The sequence below is a fragment of the Vidua chalybeata genome, chromosome 3 (genome assembly GCF_026979565.1).
Source record: "Vidua chalybeata isolate OUT-0048 chromosome 3, bVidCha1 merged haplotype, whole genome shotgun sequence".
Taxonomy (NCBI): domain Eukaryota; kingdom Metazoa; phylum Chordata; class Aves; order Passeriformes; family Viduidae; genus Vidua; species Vidua chalybeata.
Window position 1 is genome coordinate 70,166,220 of NC_071532.1, and position 19,368 is coordinate 70,185,587.

Here is a 19,368-nt window from a genome sequence, read left to right on the forward strand (position 1 = left end):
GTGGATATTTATTAAATTTTATTTATGATCACATATAATAGCCTTTTTTCTGTTTTCCCTCATTGGTACTTCAGGGAAAGAAATGCATTACTGACAACAACTAGTTTTTGCTTCAAAATTTCAAGGATTAAAATAAATCTATGGTATCTAATAAAAAGGAAACATAAAAAATTATTTGTTTTCCAAAGCATTACAACTGGGACATTACAATTGTTCTTAAGAACATTGTTTTCTCAAGCACTGAATCTCAGTATTTCATTTTTACTCAAAAATTTTCATTGAGACAAAGAGAAGGGATTTTTTCCAGGAATAAAACTAGTTTATCAGAAGAAAAAATAACCTTCATCCTTAATGTTTTCCTTCTATGCCCAAAAAGGCTGCAGAGTACTAGATTTCATGATACATTTTCAATGCTTTTTTCAAAACCTTATACTATATGGTTATATCATTATCTCAATTTCAATTTATACTGAAATTTATATTCAAATTATTCTACTTTAAAAACATGCTGTTGCCGTGACTCACATTTAGAGTTGGTGAAGTGAATCAGTCTAGACTTTTATAATTCAACATTCTTTCCTGGAATTTCTACGTTTGTTTAAAAATATCTCCTTTTGTCTTGCAAGCTCTGTACTTCATAAGCCTGCCTGGCCCTTTAATAATGAGGAACAAGGATGTCAGTAGTTACTACATTTCAATTTATCTTTGTTTATTAGTTAAGAATTAGTTTCTTTTGTATTTAGTGTTATTTCTTTGAGTGTCACTACCCCCTGCTTAACAACTTTGGACCTTCCCTGTTCATCTTACACCTTGCATATATTTAGATGCTACCATGCACCCTTACAGTTAAAATTCTTGCTGGAAAAGAAATTTCCTATTTTGTGTTAACCAAAATTTGGTGCAAAAACTCTTGGTTCCCTCTCCTGTTATGCTCTGCTGATTTGGCTGCAAATGAATGTTTACTCTTGGAAAAGGACAACACAAATTAAAACTAAAACAAATGCACAAGAATTAGATTTTTTTTCTCTCTCTTACACTTCTCAGAGAACATTTGGATTTGAGTTATCACTCTGAAAGTAAGATGCAGAAAAGTACAACATTTAATACTTTTATTTCAAAATGTGGCTTTCATACCTCACAGGGGTTTAATTTGGGTGCCCTCCATCTCCCAGATTTTAAAATATTTGATTCATGGTTCTCTTTTGCAGGTCCTTGGACAACTGAAATATCAATCAGTTTAATTGGCCACCCACGAATCTGTGCTTTCATGGGGAGATTTGGTGGTGACTACACTGCTGAAGCTTGAAAATCTCTGGGCAGAAGTGATGGGCAGCTGCCCACCTGGACATCACCTTCCAGCCCTTGAGGCTGCTGGCTGGATGGGAAGTGCCATCCTAGGAGGATGCAGACATGTCATGCTGGGCTTTCCTAGGAGGTCTGGAACTCACTTCCGCGGGTGACACAAACCCACGTGCATGGTGAAATCCTCTGGGAAGGGAGATGGTGTTTCCATTTTGAGCCTGTCTCACCACTTGTCTGCATGCCAGGTAATTCTTACCTGGAAGCTTGGAGTGTCTGGCACCACACTTGCTCCTGCTGGTTTTCCAGGAGGGTGATGAGAGGAAACTCCCGGCAGCATTCCCAAGGGCAGGTGTGAGTCACGGCATCCTACAGCTGGGGTCAGAGCCTTACAGACCATCTGGCTGGCTGGCTACAAGCAGGCTGTAACCCAGACCCAGTCTGTGGCAACTATATCCTGTCACTCCGGGGGGTATGGATGGGGAGATCCTTTGCAATAAAGGTCTTTGCAGAGATGACAGCCAGCCCAAGAAGGTGGGAGGAACAAGGGTCATTCATCTGAGAAAGAATCATAAGCAACCATTGGAGCTTCCCTCTTACATGGCATTTGAACACACAGATCTTCTGGAAAACATCATCAGAGAAATCCAAATGTGCTTGAAATGTAAAGCCTTTTAATTGATAGCCTTTAAACTGCTCTTCAAGCATTTAAGCATGAACGGAAAACGCTCAGTTTTTTTAGTTTGAAAAGCTTGCCTGAACTTTTGCTCTGTATAAATAGCATCTGAGGCTGAAGTGCCAAAAGTTTTGAGGAAAAAAAAATCATTAAACTGTTCACAACTTCACATACCCTGTGCTGAATCATTGTTTTGACTTGCAGGCAGTTACTGTGGGCTGAGACGTGGGTATGATTTGTTTTCGCAGTAAAGTATTCATATATGAACATAAAATATATTATGCTTTCAACTTCTTTTTGAATTTTGTTGTGATAGTTCAAAATTCATGTAAAGTTGTCTCCACAATGTTTTGGTTGGAGCAGTTGAAGCTTCTTTTATCTTTGGTGGTAGCAAAGCTGTGAACATACTCAAAATACATGTTCCCATGAAAAGTCACACTGACTGCAAAAAAGAAAGAGAATGGATTTTTCTCTGGACTACATATTTGTTTGTCACTGACTAAAAAAGGGCATGAATCTTCTCAGAGGGCTTTTGTTGCTTTTAAAATGCAGCAATGACAGAATATCCAATGCAATGTTTTACCGGAATTTCCAAACCCTTTCCTTGGAATATACAGTGATTATGTACTCAGGATAAATAAGTATCACTGAGTTAGGGTTTACAAAGAGAACTAAGGAAAACACATTTTACCCCTCCCTACCAATATCCTTTCTTACCATTATAACCTAAATTTTGATAAGAATTTTTTTCCTGTCAATTTGAAGAGTGCATTCTGCAGCACTCATTTTTCACTAAACTCTCCATAAAGGGCAGTTTGTAACTGGAAAGGCAAAGACACTTGTGCAGTGTGATTCCTGGGCTATGGACTCCAGCTGTGGCTCGAGAAGGTGCTTTTGCCAAGTAGGATGCTCCTCTCTTTATCTGTGAAGAGTCCTCAGCTGTTTCACTGTGGCACCCCAAGTGTAATTGGTGGCTGGCAGTCACTGTGGGCAAAGAGAGACCTTATCATCATTCACACAACTGTATTTGCACTGCTTACACTAAAGACAAAAGAGACTAACAGGATTATTTCATGTGACCAGCAGCAATCACAGGCTATAGAGTTACCTCTAGTTATTCCTGCATCAACTCTCATAACCTGTGGATGAATTAGAACATATCTTTCTTTAAGAGAGCTGTAATCCTGATTTATTAGTTTGATTTCATTTCTTTGCTTTATTCCCTTGTGGTTTGAATTAGTTCCAGCTATGTATTTTTGTTTGAAATGGAATTCCTAAATTCCCAAGTGAAGTCAATCAGGCATCAAGATGTACTCTCAGGCACATCTCGCACTACTTGTCCTGGGCACAGACCCTGTGTGCATTCTTGGCCCTGTAATTGTTCCAGTATGCCCTGAAACTGAAATGGAAAAGGCTGACATGGCTGTGGGGAAACACAGTGCATGGAACACTCTGTTGTGACTCAAATACATGAGCTTCACTTTAAATTGTGACTGGGTGAAACAGTCACAGCTGCCAGGTGTGCCATGCTGTGGGGTCTCCCAACAGGACAGATCACCACAGCTTACCTGTGGGCTCTTGGGATAGCATGGACCAAGAAGAAATCTCTTTCTTTGTGCCCCAAAGGATGAGTGCTGGTGCCTGGACCGCACTAGCCCAGGCTCCCTAGCTCTGAAATTAGCTCCCACTGGAAACCTGGCGTCTGCAGGTTCTGCCTATCAGTAGGTAGAGCATGTTTATTTGATTTGATTTTCCAGCTTATCTTTGCTGTTGAGAGATAGACTCCTGCCATGGAGGAAAGGACTATGGTGATGCTACTCTCTATGGGTGATTTTATACAAGATTTGGCTTTTAAATTTCTAGGTGTCTGTCTTTCCATTGTAGCTGCAAAGCACCTAAGGCTAATCTAGCATCCTGCTCCACTCATCTTTGTCCCCTTTCCAGCCAGGAGTGTTGATGGGGGCACACTTCAGTAATGCAGGTAACCTGCTGTTATGCTACGTTTTCTCTTTATATGCTACTCTCAAAGAATAATTTTGACATATACACCATTCTTTGCTAGAGTCATACTTCTCATGATCTGATGTGTAATATTTTACTGATATGTCTGTTTTTGGCTGTGAGAGAAGAAGGCAGAATAAAGCCAAGAAAGTGGTAAATAGCATACACTATAGAAACATTAAGAAATGCTGAGTGGGAGGGGGAAGGAAATGACTTCAGAGACTGAAGGTATGAAAAGAGGAAATTACTTCATTCCCCACGTTGTCATGCAGTGTCTCAGCATCCAATCACAGGGAATGAGGCAAATAAACAGGAAAGGAGAAGACGAAGTAGGTCATTCCCCAGGGCAGTGGGAAGGGAGCACTGTAAGTAACTGCCCAGAGTGGCTTCAGGAGATGTTCTGAATAGTTAAAGCAAGGAAGGATGCTTGCAGCCTACCTGAGGTCAGCCATAACAGCTGCCTGATGTTCCTAGCAAGCTACCTAGGGGACTGGAAAAGCATGGAGACTTCTTGCTGCTAGTTCAGTCTTAATAATGGGATTTTGGTTTCGATTTTGAAACTATATTTCACTGTTATTAAAGTATATGCTTCAAATAAATGCATTATTCCATACATAAATCTTCTGCTAAAGATGATTCTGAACAAGCTAACAAGAAATACATCTCCTTCCTATAACACAGTAATCTTTGAAACCAGAACTATGGGCAGTCTCTTGCATACCCAGCACAGCTGAAGTAGTCCCAGCAGGATAGTTCTTACTGGAAAATTAAGCATGTCCTGATCTGCTGTCTACCTGAGAGGCCACGAGCACATCAAGAACCTGTTTGTCTCCCAAGTGGGACAGCTCCATCAGCTGCGGCCTCTGACTGCACTAACTTTCAGGATGTGCCTGGGAATGGTTTGGCCTGAGACATCACCACAGAGTATAGGCCATTCAAACAATTTAAGAGGTTCCATTTTCAGTGCTTGGAAACATTTCCAATTTTATTTGCTCACATAGGTAGAACTGAAGTGTTCCTGCACTGAGCTGCATGATGTGGTTTAGGGGCCTAAAACCCAGGGTCTGTGCACATGCAATCTCCTCCAATACCTAACATAATCTAGGGAAGTTCCTTTGGCAGACAGTAGTACAGTGGATTAGACCCTGAACCACAAGTGTCTCCAGGGAATAGGTAGCACATTTTCAAGGCTCTCTTCTGACCTAGCTCAGTTAGTGGCAAAGATCTTGAAGGCTGATAGAGGGGCTGTGGTGCTGCCTCTGGCTGCTCTGCTCAACCCCTCGGTGACTTCTGCCTGAACCAGCCATCAGGAAGCAGCATTCTCTGACTTTGACTCAGTGCCAGCTTCTGCAGCCTCATTCCACCCTGGTAGTCCAGCATTGCTCACTCTGTCACAGCCTTATGTGTAAATCAAGGACGTTTATAAATTTTGTTAATATTTTAATTTTTTTTTTTTATTGTTACATTCTAAGTCTTCTCTCATTTCCTCTGGGAATTTCAAAACACCTGGTACAGCTGAATAACTTGGCTCCAAGATGCTCTGTTTTGTACTGATTTCTGTGATTAGGATGATAAAAGTTGTGGTATCAGGCAGTGTTTCATTAAGGTCCAGAGACCTCTATGAAAGGATAATTCTTTAGGGGCTTCTCAGTGCATGAGATCTATAATGCTGATGTCTGTGGATCCAAGCTCTCCTTGGCTGCTTTGTGTGGCTCCACAGACAGCCCAGGTTTATGACTGGTTTGTATCACCAAGAGGATACAAAGCATCCCAAGCGTGCTGGGGACTGTGGCCTGTTCATTCTATTATATTTCTCGATACCTGGGGGAGATCATTGTTCTTCAGACCGGAATGCTTTTTGTGATCTTGAGTCCTTTTTGATTGCAAACATTGCCAGTACAGGAAAAGCATCTTTAAGCCAAGTTATCCCACTCACCCAGCTGTTAAAAAATCCCCAGAGGAAATGAGGGGGAAACCCAGACTTTAGGTAAGCCTGAACCTTTGTATAAGAGATGTATTAATAATTGATTTACCTTTTGGCCACTTCTGTGTTAACTTTCATTTGTTTTTTGACCCTAGGGCTATAGTGCTCCTAGGCCTAACCAGTCTGGCTTATGTGGGTCAGGTCTGGACAAGTCTTTGATCTTTGGAAAAGGGGCCTTATCCTGACTGACCCATTCTACTTTTTGATACTCACGGATGTCTGATCAACACCTTCTCAGAAGAAAATGATTTGGAAGGTACATGAAGCAACTTGCTCTGGTATTTTAGGAGACCAGCTTTAAAATGTATGATAAGCTTATATCAAATAAGCTATGAAAAAAAGAATGAATGTCCTTCCTCAAACCAACTGAATGAATATTTTGCTGTAATCACCTGGTACTCTCTCCTTGTGTCCGCAGGGTGAGTAACAAAAAGCCTGTTTAAACCTCTCCATTGTTCAAGGAGGTGTTTTACAAGGAAAACCAAGAACATTCTGAATCATATTAAACTCTTGACAATTGCTTTCTTGCTGCACATTAGTTAAATATGCTCCCAGATCTTATATTTGAGCAGTCATGCTTTTGACTGTATTTGCTTGATCTCATTCCTGTAAGAGTCATAATGAGGAGGAAAGCTGTAATGACTGGCAATATTTTTCTGGAAAAGTCTGAACCTTTGCTACCTGAGACTTGGGTCCTAGTGATGCCTAAAGTGCATGGCAATGGAGAGAGGGCATGACAGCACCAGGGCTCAGAAGGAAGACTGGCAAGAACTAGACTAATGTTAAGGCCTATCATACAAAAATGCTCTTTTTGCTGACTAAGTCGCATATTTTCAAGGAAATATTCTAGGTAAGATCTGTAAGGCCCTGTTCCCTTCCTTGGTGGCAGCTAAGACCTCAGTAGTATCCTTCCTTTTTCCCAGATCACAACCCTGACTACATCCCAGAGTTTCCTTGCTGAGATATGGAAGATGAGCCTCTCTGACTATCCTACTCAAAAACACATTTGGAAAAAGAATTCAGGATGCAACAGTCCAATACAGAACACTTTGGGAACAACAGCTCAGGCCATGAAGCAGTTCTCTGGTATAAATTTGTAAAAATATAGATATAAAGCTCTTGTGAGAGAAATTATGACCTGACCAGTAAACCAAAAGAGACAACCCAGCTGGGGAGAAAGATTCATTTTGTTTGATGTTTTGGTGTCATCCTGACAACTACCAAGGCAATAATTAAGTCATTAGTGCTGTGGCTCTTTGGCATTAGTTTACCCTGCAGCAACATACTGCCCCCAGTGTGCTTGTTATGTTGATGTGCTTGTTATGTTGACTGTGTGTCCTGGTGCAACCAATTGTTATGGATGTTTGGAGTGTTTACCTCAAACCACCGGAAAAAATTGAGTAGTTTACCATAATAAAGGGGTAGCGATGATTTCACTACAGTTGTGTTTTAACAGTTGTCAAACATAATTATTAAAGGAAAACAATTGCTGATGCTGATCTCTCTGGACTTCTGCTCGACCCTGCTTCACAAACATATGGAAAAAGTAAGACATTTCTGAAAAATAATAAAATAGTAAATTTTATAAATATCACTTGCTGGAGAAAAAAAAAAAAATCACCCTTGCTTGTCTAGCTGAACCAAACTCAGACTCAACCACACAGCAGCGTCCAGGGGATGCTCACATGCTCCACCAGAGTCCCCGTGGACAGAGTTTCCCACCGGCTGCCTGCCCCAGGCTCCCCTCCAATTGCAGCAACTCTCCCTGTGGAGCAGCACTGGGGGAGTTGGGTGGAATTCAGGCCATATGAATGATTGCCCTGAGGCAATCAATAAAAGGCTATGTTACTTGGATCTCCACATCCAGAAGAGTTAATTGTGATAAGTTTCATTGAAGTAGGCAGGGTGTTTTACTATGGAAAGGTACCATGGGATATGTACTGAACTCTGGCCACAGAAGGGTTGTGCTCCCCTAACTGAGAGCAGATTTGCTGTTCTGCTTGGAAAAAATCAACAGCAGAAGCAATAAACAAATGGAGCTATTATCTTTAAAATAAAGGAAGGATTTCCAGTTGGCTGGTTCTCCCTTATAAAAGTATTTATGGTGCGCATCTTTATATATGGATAAGAATATTAACATGCAAATAAATCAGTTCTCTGAAGAATGGGGGAAAAAACCGTTTGCTAATTATGTAATCCTAAGTATTTTTTCTCTTTTAAGTGGAAAAGACAACAAAAACATAGGATGGAAAGTGGTAGAGAAGGTGAACAGTCTAAAGAAATTAAGCAGTTTTATATATTTCAATTCTGTCTTAATATACAGCTCTCTGGTAATATGAAATCTGTATATCATGAGCTTTTTTAGAATATTCTGTACTAAGACTCTTAATCCTATTTTCAGCTGAGAGAGCCCTGATCTGGTTTTGGACTTGCTTAAGGCAGTAAAACTGCCATAGGCTTTAGGTTTTAATTTGCCTTTGCTATAGCCCTCCAAATCTGTACTGGTAAATGTTGCTGTCACTTTTGGGGGGTACCTGATCCAAAGACTCTACTAGCAGGAAGCTAAAGGCCACCTCATCCTTGGGGTCACTCTGCTGTTGATGAGAAATCAGCTGAAAACAAGTGGGAGCTAGTTAAAATCTCATTTTCAAATTAGTTCTACAAATTCTTTGTTTATTCCAGCAAATAGGTTTCAGGAAAAAAAAACAGGGAAGAGAGTGAAACCTTTTACCAGTGAGAAGATGGATAGGCTAAATAAGGTCATGGTGCCTTTGTCATCTGGAGCTCTCCCCAGTATATCTGAATGTGCCTGGTGACACATTCCTCAAAGCTCTCTGTCCTTCTCACCCTGCTTGGAGCTTCTAATTTTGTTTCTTTTTTTTAAGGCAGTTAATTTCAGCCTTTCTTCTTAGCTGTACCAACAGTTTCTTCCATGGCATCCTCAAGTGTCTTAGAATCTTGAAGCTCTGGGAAAGAAAAAATGGGCCTATTTTTACCCTTATTTTACATCAACCTTTGGCTAGCCACTTTTGTGCTAGATGTAACTTTACCTGCTGCTGCTTTTTGACTGATCTGTATTTTGTGTTGCTGGCTTAGCTGTCCTCATGAGCCCTGTAAGTCGTTAGGAATATTAGCATACTTATAAAAACTCCATCTAACCTACCTTGAATTCCCTTCAGTGTGTGGTGGAGAAAATGAATCAAAGCTCTTCTTTCCACATCTCATTGAGTGGATGTGCACGTGATTCTTCCATCATTCTCACTTCTTGCTTCCTTTTGGTTTCTATCTTGTCTTGCAAATGACATTTGGGTTGAATTGCTGAGCTCTGGAATCCATAATTTTTATTTGCACATATATCTGGACATGTGCTCTGGACATGCATCTGTTTTATCATATCTTTTACAGAATCACAGAAAGCTGAGTTTGGAAGGGACCTCTAGAGATGGTCTAGTCAAGCCTTCCTGCTCAGAGGAGAATCAAGAAAAGCAGCTTGATCCAGGGCCATGTCTGTCAGTATTTAAGTATCTTCAAGAAGATCTTCATGCTCTAAAACATGTCTAGGTAACTTGTGCCAGCATTTGACATCCTCCATCAAAAAAAAAAAAAAAATTCCTTATGTTAAATTGAATGTCCTATATTTTTAATTTGTGCTTGTTGTCTCTTGTTGTCTCTTGTTCAACAAGAGACAACTTGTTATCTCCTTGTCATTGGATATGACAAAGCAGAGCCTGATTTCCTGTTTCTTACTCCCACCAATCAGACATTTACACACATTGATCAGATTCCCCTGAGCCTTCTCATCTCCAGGTTGAGCAGCCCCAGCTCTCTCAGCCTCACCTCCTAGGTCAGGTCTTTCAGTCCGTTATTCAGCCTTGTGGCCCATCACTGCACTTGCTTCAATTCTTTCTTGAAATAGGGAGGCTAGGATTGGATCCAGCACTTCATATATATCTTTCATTTCAGATTATCTTAGCACTTTATTTGAACAGTTGGATACCATTCCAAAGACATACATAATTACTGGACATGGCAACGTTGCCAGTTGATGAGCTAAACATAAACCAAGAAACCCTTTGGATGAGTATTTCAAAGTCATCATATAAACCACAGGCTGGTTTACTGCCTTGATTATTAATGTATGGAAGCCACAATGTCATTATAGAAAATACAAGTGCTTTTACATCAAAGATCCAAGCACAATGCAAGTGTTTGTTCCAAGTCCCGGGTGGCAAATAACTGGAGGTCTAAACCTACACACCGCATTCCCACGTGAGTCTGTTCAACTTCAGTCCCTCCCTAAATGAGGCTAGTAGCAAAGTTCTCTTCCATATACTGTGAGGTTTGTCAGAAAAGGACTGGAAAAACCAAGGTCTGTCCTACAAGGACAAGAACTCTTAGGACAGTGATCAAGAAGATAACATGGCAGATGACAGAAAGGAAAAGAGCAATTATGGAGTTAAATTAATCTCAGAGGAAAAGGACCTTTCTCTGTTGTGCTCTCCTATAGACTTAGATAGGTAAAGCTAAAAGAAAGACTCCTAGCAGAATACTGTCCTACCAGATATGGAGATAATGAATTCCAATCAGCTAGTTCCCCTAGCTAATATTATAGCCTTTAAAATAAAGTACACCTCTTACAGAGCAGAGTCCTCTTCCTACAACAGACCCAAGATTCAGGAGCTCAGCCCACAGTCTCCTAAATGAACTTCCCAAATCGCAGCATTTGCTGGGGTTGGGTTGTTTGTAAACAAGGAAATAAGCAATACTTCATGCTCCTTTCCCAGGCCCCAGGAGTTCTGGTACATAACCTTTCACTGCTGTCACCCAAATATTTGTGTGACTGAATTTTATTAGCTGAAACATTTATGGCATTGCTGTGTTTTAGCATGAAAATGTAATGCATGTCAGATATTTTCCCCTTCCTACATATTCTGTGGACCCTTACTGGCAACTACTCCCTCTTCAACTTTTTAGGCAAAGGCGATTTTACAGTCTTCTGTTTGTTCTGTTTCTTCATTGTCCAAATGTGCTTGAATAACTCCACCACATTGACTGAATGCCAAACGTGATAACAAATCTTTGGCGTTCAAAGATCCCACACTTTGGAGATTCTGTAGCAAAAAGTCCCTCTGAACCCCTCATCCTCCTGCAAACTAATGATAAAAGTTTCACGGGCACAGACATCACATGCTGATGTTGACACTTGCTAGTGACTAAAGAATAAATGACATGAAATGCAGTTGCCTTGATATCCTGTATTCTGACCAGATTTAGCTCATCTTCCTGCCTAATTTCCTTTGTCTTGTTTGTAGTTCTTTTTCTCCTTAATTGCTGCTCTAGCCTGTCTTTATAAATTGCATTCCCGCATGTTTACTCGTCAGGGGCATACAGTCACCATGTGACAGGACGTGTGTGCTCAAAACTGACAACGTGTGTGGATCAAAGCCAGCAAGGCAAAGAAAAAGCTTCATAAACAATGCTGTAAATAACATCTGGGCTGCCCAAATATGGAAGAATGTGGTAGCTTTCCCTCTTTGTTGTTATTTTGTTTTGTCGTGGATATCTCCCTATAGACACAAACAAGTCTGAAGTCAGTAATTATGGTACAAATTATTTTAAGCTAATTCTCATCACCAAATGCACACAACAACATACTGCAGACGGAAAAACCAGACAAGGTGAAGTGAAACTTCAGGAAATGAATGAACCAGTGTTAGAGAACAAAGCCGGAAAAAAAAAAAAGAAACCAAGCCAATTAAGAAATACATGGAAAATGATTAAAAGAATTTCAGTTTAAACATCCTCACCTCATCACACTACAGAAGATATTGGCACACAATTTTTTCAATTTTCTGAATGTCAGAAATTCAAATACAAACAAAGGAGAACTGTCCAAACCCACGAAAGAGTGGAGTTCAGACAAAATCAGTTCTGAGTCACAAAAATGCTCCTACTTTTGTTATGTTTTCCAAGTCAAAGTCAGACTGGAAGCTGCTTTGCTGGGAATCCTGGCTGTGGGTGTTGAACCAAAGCTGCTGCTGTTGCTTTGATAAATTGGATAAAGAGGTGGATGAGAAATTCATTTGCCCACAGCCCCCAGGTTGTTAGGCCCTGTCTTATTTCTGGAATCAGTGCAGAGAAATGTGATGTGTATATTAAGCACATCCAGCAGGCAATGGGCACGTGGTAATACTGTAAATTGGGAATGTTCATTCCTTCATTAATTCCATTTGTATTTTCAGCTTTTTCTGTTGGTGACTTTTCTTTGTACAGGGTCTAGCTCTGTAGATCCTGCTTCGGGTTGGATATTCATAAAGGCAATGGTTAAGCCAAATAACTGTATAAATGAGTAAATGAGTTAGGATGCCTGCATCTGTGAATTCAAGAAGGCTTTAGTCTCCATTACGTTTTCTGTGTGCCAAAACAAGCTAGATGATACTGAAATATGCTCTGGTTTTCAGTATTGTCTCCTCAGAGAGGTAAATGGGTACCTCTTGGATGGTGTTAGCTGCAACCTAGGGTGGCAATAAAAAGACTAGAGGCTTGTCCTGTACCTTTCATTAATCTTTGTGGTTTTATATGAATGGGAAACATAATTAAAATTCTTTGTCTGAATATAAGATCTCATGCATATTCAGAACAGCATACTCTTTTAGGTCTTGATTACGTATACCATTATGTCTTCACAGAAATTTAAACAAAATTATTGCTGAGTTCAAATAGAGCTGACAAAATTTCAAAGTTTCCAGGACAGTGCAAGTCACTTATGACTTTGGTCCATTGCATAGATGCAGAAGGAAATTCCAGCTGTCACACATTTCCGCCTACAGCTGGCAATATTTTTTATATCAAAACTTCTTCAGTGCAGGCTGGCAACAAGCTGTGCACAAGAGCCCCACTGAGGCTGCTAAAAGCTCTGCATAACCCTGGGGACCTGATGCCCATCCCAGCTTCAGCATAGAACAGGGATTTATAGCTACTCAAACTGATAATATAAAGGTTAACATCAGTGTTTTCTGTCATCATCTAATCCAAATCTCAGTGAACTGCAACAGAGGATGGTTTCAGACTAGGTCTCGATGAATGAATGCCCTCATCTTCTGTGAATCCAATAAATGATTATGAATCCAGCAAGGATAATCTGTGCTTCTAGGAATTTCTGATTTTTAAGCAGTTAATACACGTGTTTGTAAATAATTCTCCAACCATTAAAAACAGCTGGCCTCTTTTTTCTGCAGGCTATCGACACATTTTCAGGATGCCAAAATGCACACAAATATAGACCTTAAACCACATAGTCAGCCTGGTCTAGGCTTCTTGAGCAGCATTTCTAACATTGTCAAGACAAAAGTGTGTGCCATTTAGACCATACTCATGCTAATAAAAAGTAAGACACATGTACTATCCCCTTAAATCTGCAGGCAAACACTGTTCAAGATTTATTTCTACCATAGTACAGATGCTGACCCTTGTAAAGAGCAGTTATATTAAAACCAGGCATAAGGGAGTAAGTGGGACATTTTAGAAGTGCATGAGGACAATCCACTGTGCTCTTCACAGATAGTTAAAGATGTTAGAAGACTGTGTAAGATGTCTATTTGCCTGTTCACAAATTCAGATGGATGCAGCTTGACACTTTCAGGATCATTTGATGCTACTAGATGCTGACTAGGATGAGAAATATGTGTATTATGTATCATTTATTTCGAAGTGTCTGGATAGAGAAGGTATTTATTTCCAAAACAACTCCACAGTGTGGATTGTTCTGTCATACCACCTACATAGATATATGCTGAATTCATACACCAAAGCCTGCAGCACTTCCTGAAGCTTTCCCATTCTGGTGTGAATATTTTGCTTTCTTTTCCATTCTGAACAGAGTAAAACAGCTCTCAGTTAAACAACAATTTACATGAATCTTGAAAGTGAAGCAGAGTCAGGGAGAAATGCTACATGCAACCTTGTGAAAAATGCAGATGAGAACTTAAATGCTAAGGAGGACATAATAGTCCTGTCATTTGAAGCCTTATGGTAGCTTCCCAACCATGAGCTGTAGCTGGACCTCCTGGCAGAGCACTGAGAGAGACCTGTGAGCAGCCAAAAGTGCCAGATTTTTCTCCATCCTCCTGAGAACTTCCAGTGCCCCCCGGGGTGCTGCCAGACTGTTCTGCAGCCCCAAAAAGCCCATCTCTGCCAAAGGCCTGAGCTTGGCCCACCACAGATGCCAGAGCAAAAGGTGTAGCACTTGGGAGGCAGCTTCAGGGCTGTCTGCTAAAGCCTGCACAAAGAAATCATTTCTGGGGAGATATTTTGGCATCACAGCTCTCCAGCACGACTCCAGCAGGTGCAGGGGACTTAGAAGAAGATGCATATAGGCATGGGGAGAGAACTCGTCTTGGGTTTTAGCATTCAGACACGCATTTGCACTTTTTTACTGACTTTATTTTATCTCTCTTATGGTGTATAAAGAGGATCTGTCAAAAAGGAGAGGAGTTTCCAAGGAGCATTGCAAAGGACATGGCTGTTTGGGAACCATCAGATGCAAAAGGTTCATCCCCAGGTTTTCTTCATGTCAGTGACACAATTTTAATAAGGGGAACTTGTCTCCCTCCCCCAGCTTCTAACTGATCACGGAGGAGCTATGATACTTCACAGGACAGGAACAGTGATCAAACTCACCTTAAACATTAACTTAAAAGTAATTATTATTGGCTTCACATAAAGAGAAATGCTACAATCAGAGTAATTTTATTTATTTTTAAACTGAGAAACAGTAAATTTCCAGTGTTGATAGAAAAGTGCTGATGAATAAAAATGATAAAATCTTTTTTTGCAAGACTTTTATTTGTTACTGGCAGCCTGATGTTGGTACATATCTTAATCAAAGCATTATTCTGTGTGTTTTATTTCATCCTTGAGCCAAAATGACGTGTCCTTGGAAATAAACAATACAGACAAAACAGGAGGGCACCATTCCACATTATACCTAGAATATCTGTCTTGTTTGGTGACTCCATGGGTGCTTCCCTACATGAGAAGAGATGTCTTTCATTGAAGATTTATATAAGAAAAACTACAAAGGAGTGTGTATGAGAGATATCTATTCTTTAGTAACAAACCAGAAAACTTTACAAAATATTTTGTCCCCAAAAGAGAATTTTAAAATTGTGCCTGCTAATCTTGCTGTCTTGTTTCAGTTTCCTTTTTGGAGGAAAGCCAATGGGAAGCTTATGGCAGGATAGTTATCCCCCTGAAATACTGATTTCCTTAAAACTGTAGATTTAGCTTATGAGCCTAACTATTAGACAAAAGTGGCAACTGTGTGCAGACCAAAATGTCTGCAAACTTCTTTAGATTTGTTCTAGTCTTTGATATCAGAGTTTTGAAGACACTTTAATTTGCCTACACTACAAAGGGAGAATTTCATTGGTGTTAGGTAGATTAGCCCACATTTTCTCTAAGGAAATGACCAGAAAACTTACAGTTTTGTCCCAGAGGCAGGGTCCTTCAGGCATCTGTTTTTCAGCTTTCTTACACAGCATGTGCAGACAATCTCCATAAGAACAAGTGAGGAGAAGATACATTTTCTAAAGTAGCCATTTTGCTGTTAATCTCCAAATACTTTTTTCTCCATAATTTACCTGGTGATACAGCAGGTATAAAGCAGGTACCTTGGGTGAGAGCTGTTTAGACTCAGTCTCAGGTAAGTGAGAGAAGACTTTTTGTTCAGAAGTGTATGCCCCCCTTGCATTGCAGTCACAAAATCCAGTCCTGGCAGTGTGGGAATTCCTGGCCCCTGATTTCGGTTGTGTTTTTTTTTTTTTTCCTCAACACCTATACAAAGATAGTTATTAAAATAAGGAGAAGGCTGTTTTCCTTAAAAACCACACGTGCAAGCACCCTTTATCTCTCTCCTCACTGTAGGTTTGCTGCTGTAGACTCTTTCCCCATCCCCATCCTGCCTGGTTTCCTGCTACGTGTTTAAAGAAACAGAATATATATCCTCATAAAATTAATATCAAGTCATTGCTTCAGAAGAAAGAACGTCACCACTTGAGTTAGCATGAAATATTTCCTTTTCCATCAAGAGGCCTGACTGAGACAGACACGCCTGGCTTGGGATGCAGTGTTATCCAAGCAGATGTAGTTTTGACTTTAGGATGCTAAAAATAAGCTGGTGATAACAGGATAACTGCTTATTTTGAAACAATTATTTCCTTGGATACAGAGAGACACAGTGTGTGTTCTTCTAACATCTGCACTTTTTCTTATTTGTGACTACATGAAAACAGGAAAATAGTATAAAAGACCCGAAGTGGAATTTTTTGTTGCATCACAATTCTGCCAATGAACTTCCACTAGAAAGAAATGGACAGTTTTAATTGTGTTTCTTAGGCATGTAATATACAATTCATTATTGTGTTATGCATCCTATGATTGTGAGATACTCTTTGCTGCTCATTGTTATATCAGGCAACATTTCTCTCCTGCATACATCTGGTTTTATGTAGTTCCTAGCAATGGAACAAAAACACAGCACATGCTTTGTGGCATCTCTTCACAGCTGAGTTTCCTTTGCTTGCTTTTTAGAGGGTACTTAGCATTTGCTTGGAACTTGATAGTTTTGAAGCAAGTCCTTATTTACAAGTGATGACATTAAAGATGAATAACACAAAGAGAATCAGTTCAGCAATATAATTTCGAAGTCAATCAAGAAACTCTAAGTAATTAATAGATACTTCATTTTAATCTCTTGCAACAGATGCATGTGCTTCTTTTGGCAGTTAACTGCTTTCAGGCACTAATTTGACACCATATGGGTGTCAGATTTCTGATCTCAACAACTGCTTAATTAATTGATGTTTTTATCTTTGAATTGGTTGTGTCTGCTCAGATCAAAAACCTAAGCATGCTATAAAATTGTAAATAGAGAGAGCTTTCCTTAGAGACTATTGCAGTATAACACTCAAAATTGGGATATGTTATGTTTGTGACTGATTTCACTTGGATATCATGTTGCTATAAGTGTGAGAAAGATAGAGCAGCCAGAAACCAAAGACAGTGCTGGAAAGCATGTAAGTATTGCTAACCCCAAAATCATGAATCACTCTCCCTAATAAAAGCAACTAAACAAAAGCAAAACCAGAGATTATCCTGAAAGTGGTAGAAACAGATAAACAGAAACTTCAGGTTTTAGTTTTTTCTCTAGTTAATTTCAACAAATGGAGCTTAGCCTGGCATTTAGGGAAACTTAGAATGTAAGGAAGTTGAACAGGCATAATAGAGGTGCTAGGCACCATTTATTCACTAATTCTTAACACACAAGAGGGTACACTATTTGAAATGTTGAGGCAGAGTACCTAAAATAAAAGGAAGCAAGTAATTATTTTACTCAAAGCATAATTAACTCACTGTCACAGGATGTCATGGAAGCCAAGAGATATAAATGGATTCAAAATGGTAATAAAGAATTTTATAAAGAATAGGTCCATTGATGAACATCCAAAACAATAGCCCAGATGCAGCCTCTGACTCAAAAATTCTCTAAACTCTTGATTGTTGGCCTCATGCAAAGAAGGGTCATTCTCTCTGCTTTGCTTAGCCAACCCCAGCTGGCTAGTGAGCTAGATGGATTTGGCTGGACCCATCGTGATCAATCCATTTTAAAAAGGAAATAATAAAAAAGCAAATTTTTTGCAAAAATTCCGTATATCTCACCTCTGTCAGTTGTTTCCTACTATAATCACAAAGGGACAAAGAAAAACATAGGGGTCTGGAGTGGGGAGGGGAATCTTGCTGGGAAAAAGACTTTCATTTTACACAAATTCTACATGTTCACAACTAAGAAATATTAATTCCATCAGGAGAACCAGAAGAACTATGCCTTGGACTCTGATCAAGAATTATTACACATATTTTAAAAAATGTAACATTCTTCCTTAAAAAGAAAAAAGTGAATTGTAACTGAATAAAAATATGATGTTATTTCTTGTAGCCGTATCAGAAAGGGAATTCCCTGTTTCTGTGAGGAACAGTGAGATTTCTTCTAAATCAACTATGTTTGTTATGTCACAGTCTGAGGACAATAAAATTTAACTTGAGCTTTCAAGTATTGTTTTAGTTCCAGTTTGAAGGGGGTTTTCTGGATTCAGAGTCTGAGTTCTTGGTTGATCTATATCAAAAATGTAAAGCCAATCCTCAGGATCACCTTCCCTCCCATTCCTGTCCATGAATGTCTATCACCACTCATTCGCTGTGATTCCACCCCGTGGGCCTGCAGGCTGCATTGCAGCCATGGTTAGCTAATAGCCAATAACATCTTGAGTTTAGCAGCCATGTCCTGCTTGACTATAAATTCAGTCTTGCTCTCTGCCAACAGCTCCTTCCCACAGTGGAAAGGGATCACTGAAAGCATTCCACACCATTTGGCTACTGTAATTTCTCCACCAGCTGGAATTCAGGAGCTTCCAGAGGCATGCCACTGCCAGAGGATTGGCTTTGCCTGAAGTAGGTAAAGCCCTGTAGTGCTGCTGGAAGGACTCACAATACTTTCAATGTATCCTGAAGGTCAGGTCAGGAGTGACAGAGCCACAGCAGAAGAGCATGAAGATTGTCAGCTCACATCCTTGGACAGACAAAAGGAATGGTGACACCCTCCCCTGCATATGTACTTTTCAGCTTCTCTTTTCCTGGAGATATGGTGTAGAAAAACAGAAAGTAACTTTTTTAATGAAAATGAATAGCTCAAATGTAACTTTCCTTATAGAGTATCACCAGAATTTTGTGTGGGTCAAAGGGGTCTGTTAGGTCAACTATTCAGGCTCCTTAGTATGACCTCCTTTATGACTTAACACATTGGAAAATATTGCCTAAACTTTAGGCTCAAACAATCAGGTGATCTTTACCACACAAGGAGTAGTATGAAAAATGAAAATTAAAATTTATTTGGGTTTGTGAGAAAAAGGAAAAGGAACATCCAAATTAAATGCCAATTACTGTCACATACTCATTTACTCCAAATTATCACGACTGATATTTGGTGGAGTCTGAACTCTTCAGGTTTGTGGTGTAATCTGTATCAGCTATCAGTAATGCAAAAAAAAAAAAAAAAAAAAGCAGAAGTGTTTTCTTAAAGTAAGACTTTCTTACTGACACTTGCCAGTGAGAGCCAAACTCTGGCTGGAAGAAGTCATGATTCACAGTTATTGGAAAGCACTAGAAATGCACTTGTCCTCTACTTCTCCTGGAAGAAGGCTTCTTTTATGGTTCTTACTAAGTCAAACGGCAGTAATTGGTCAGGTGCAGACCGTCGGCGGTAGTCATGCAAGCTGTAACTGGAAATCTAAAAACACACCACCAAAACCTAATAGTGAAACTGTGGCCTCAGACAACTGATGAGGCAGAAAGG

At 39.8% G+C, this 19,368-nt stretch overlaps 1 long non-coding RNA gene across 2 annotated transcripts; it reads left to right on the forward strand.

Annotated features, from left to right (window-relative positions):
* Nucleotides 1-3,551: 3,551 nt before the first annotated feature.
* Nucleotides 3,552-7,097, forward strand: LOC128786244 (uncharacterized). Of its 2 annotated transcripts, none has more exons than XR_008430219.1 (4): nt 3,552-3,700; nt 3,839-3,956; nt 6,056-6,216; nt 6,884-7,097. It is a non-coding gene; the product is annotated as an uncharacterized LOC128786244 (long non-coding RNA). The 2 variants fall into 2 exon arrangements; XR_008430220.1 differs by having other exon boundaries at nt 3,552-3,696.
* The last annotated feature ends 12,271 nt before the right edge of the window (nt 7,098-19,368 follow it).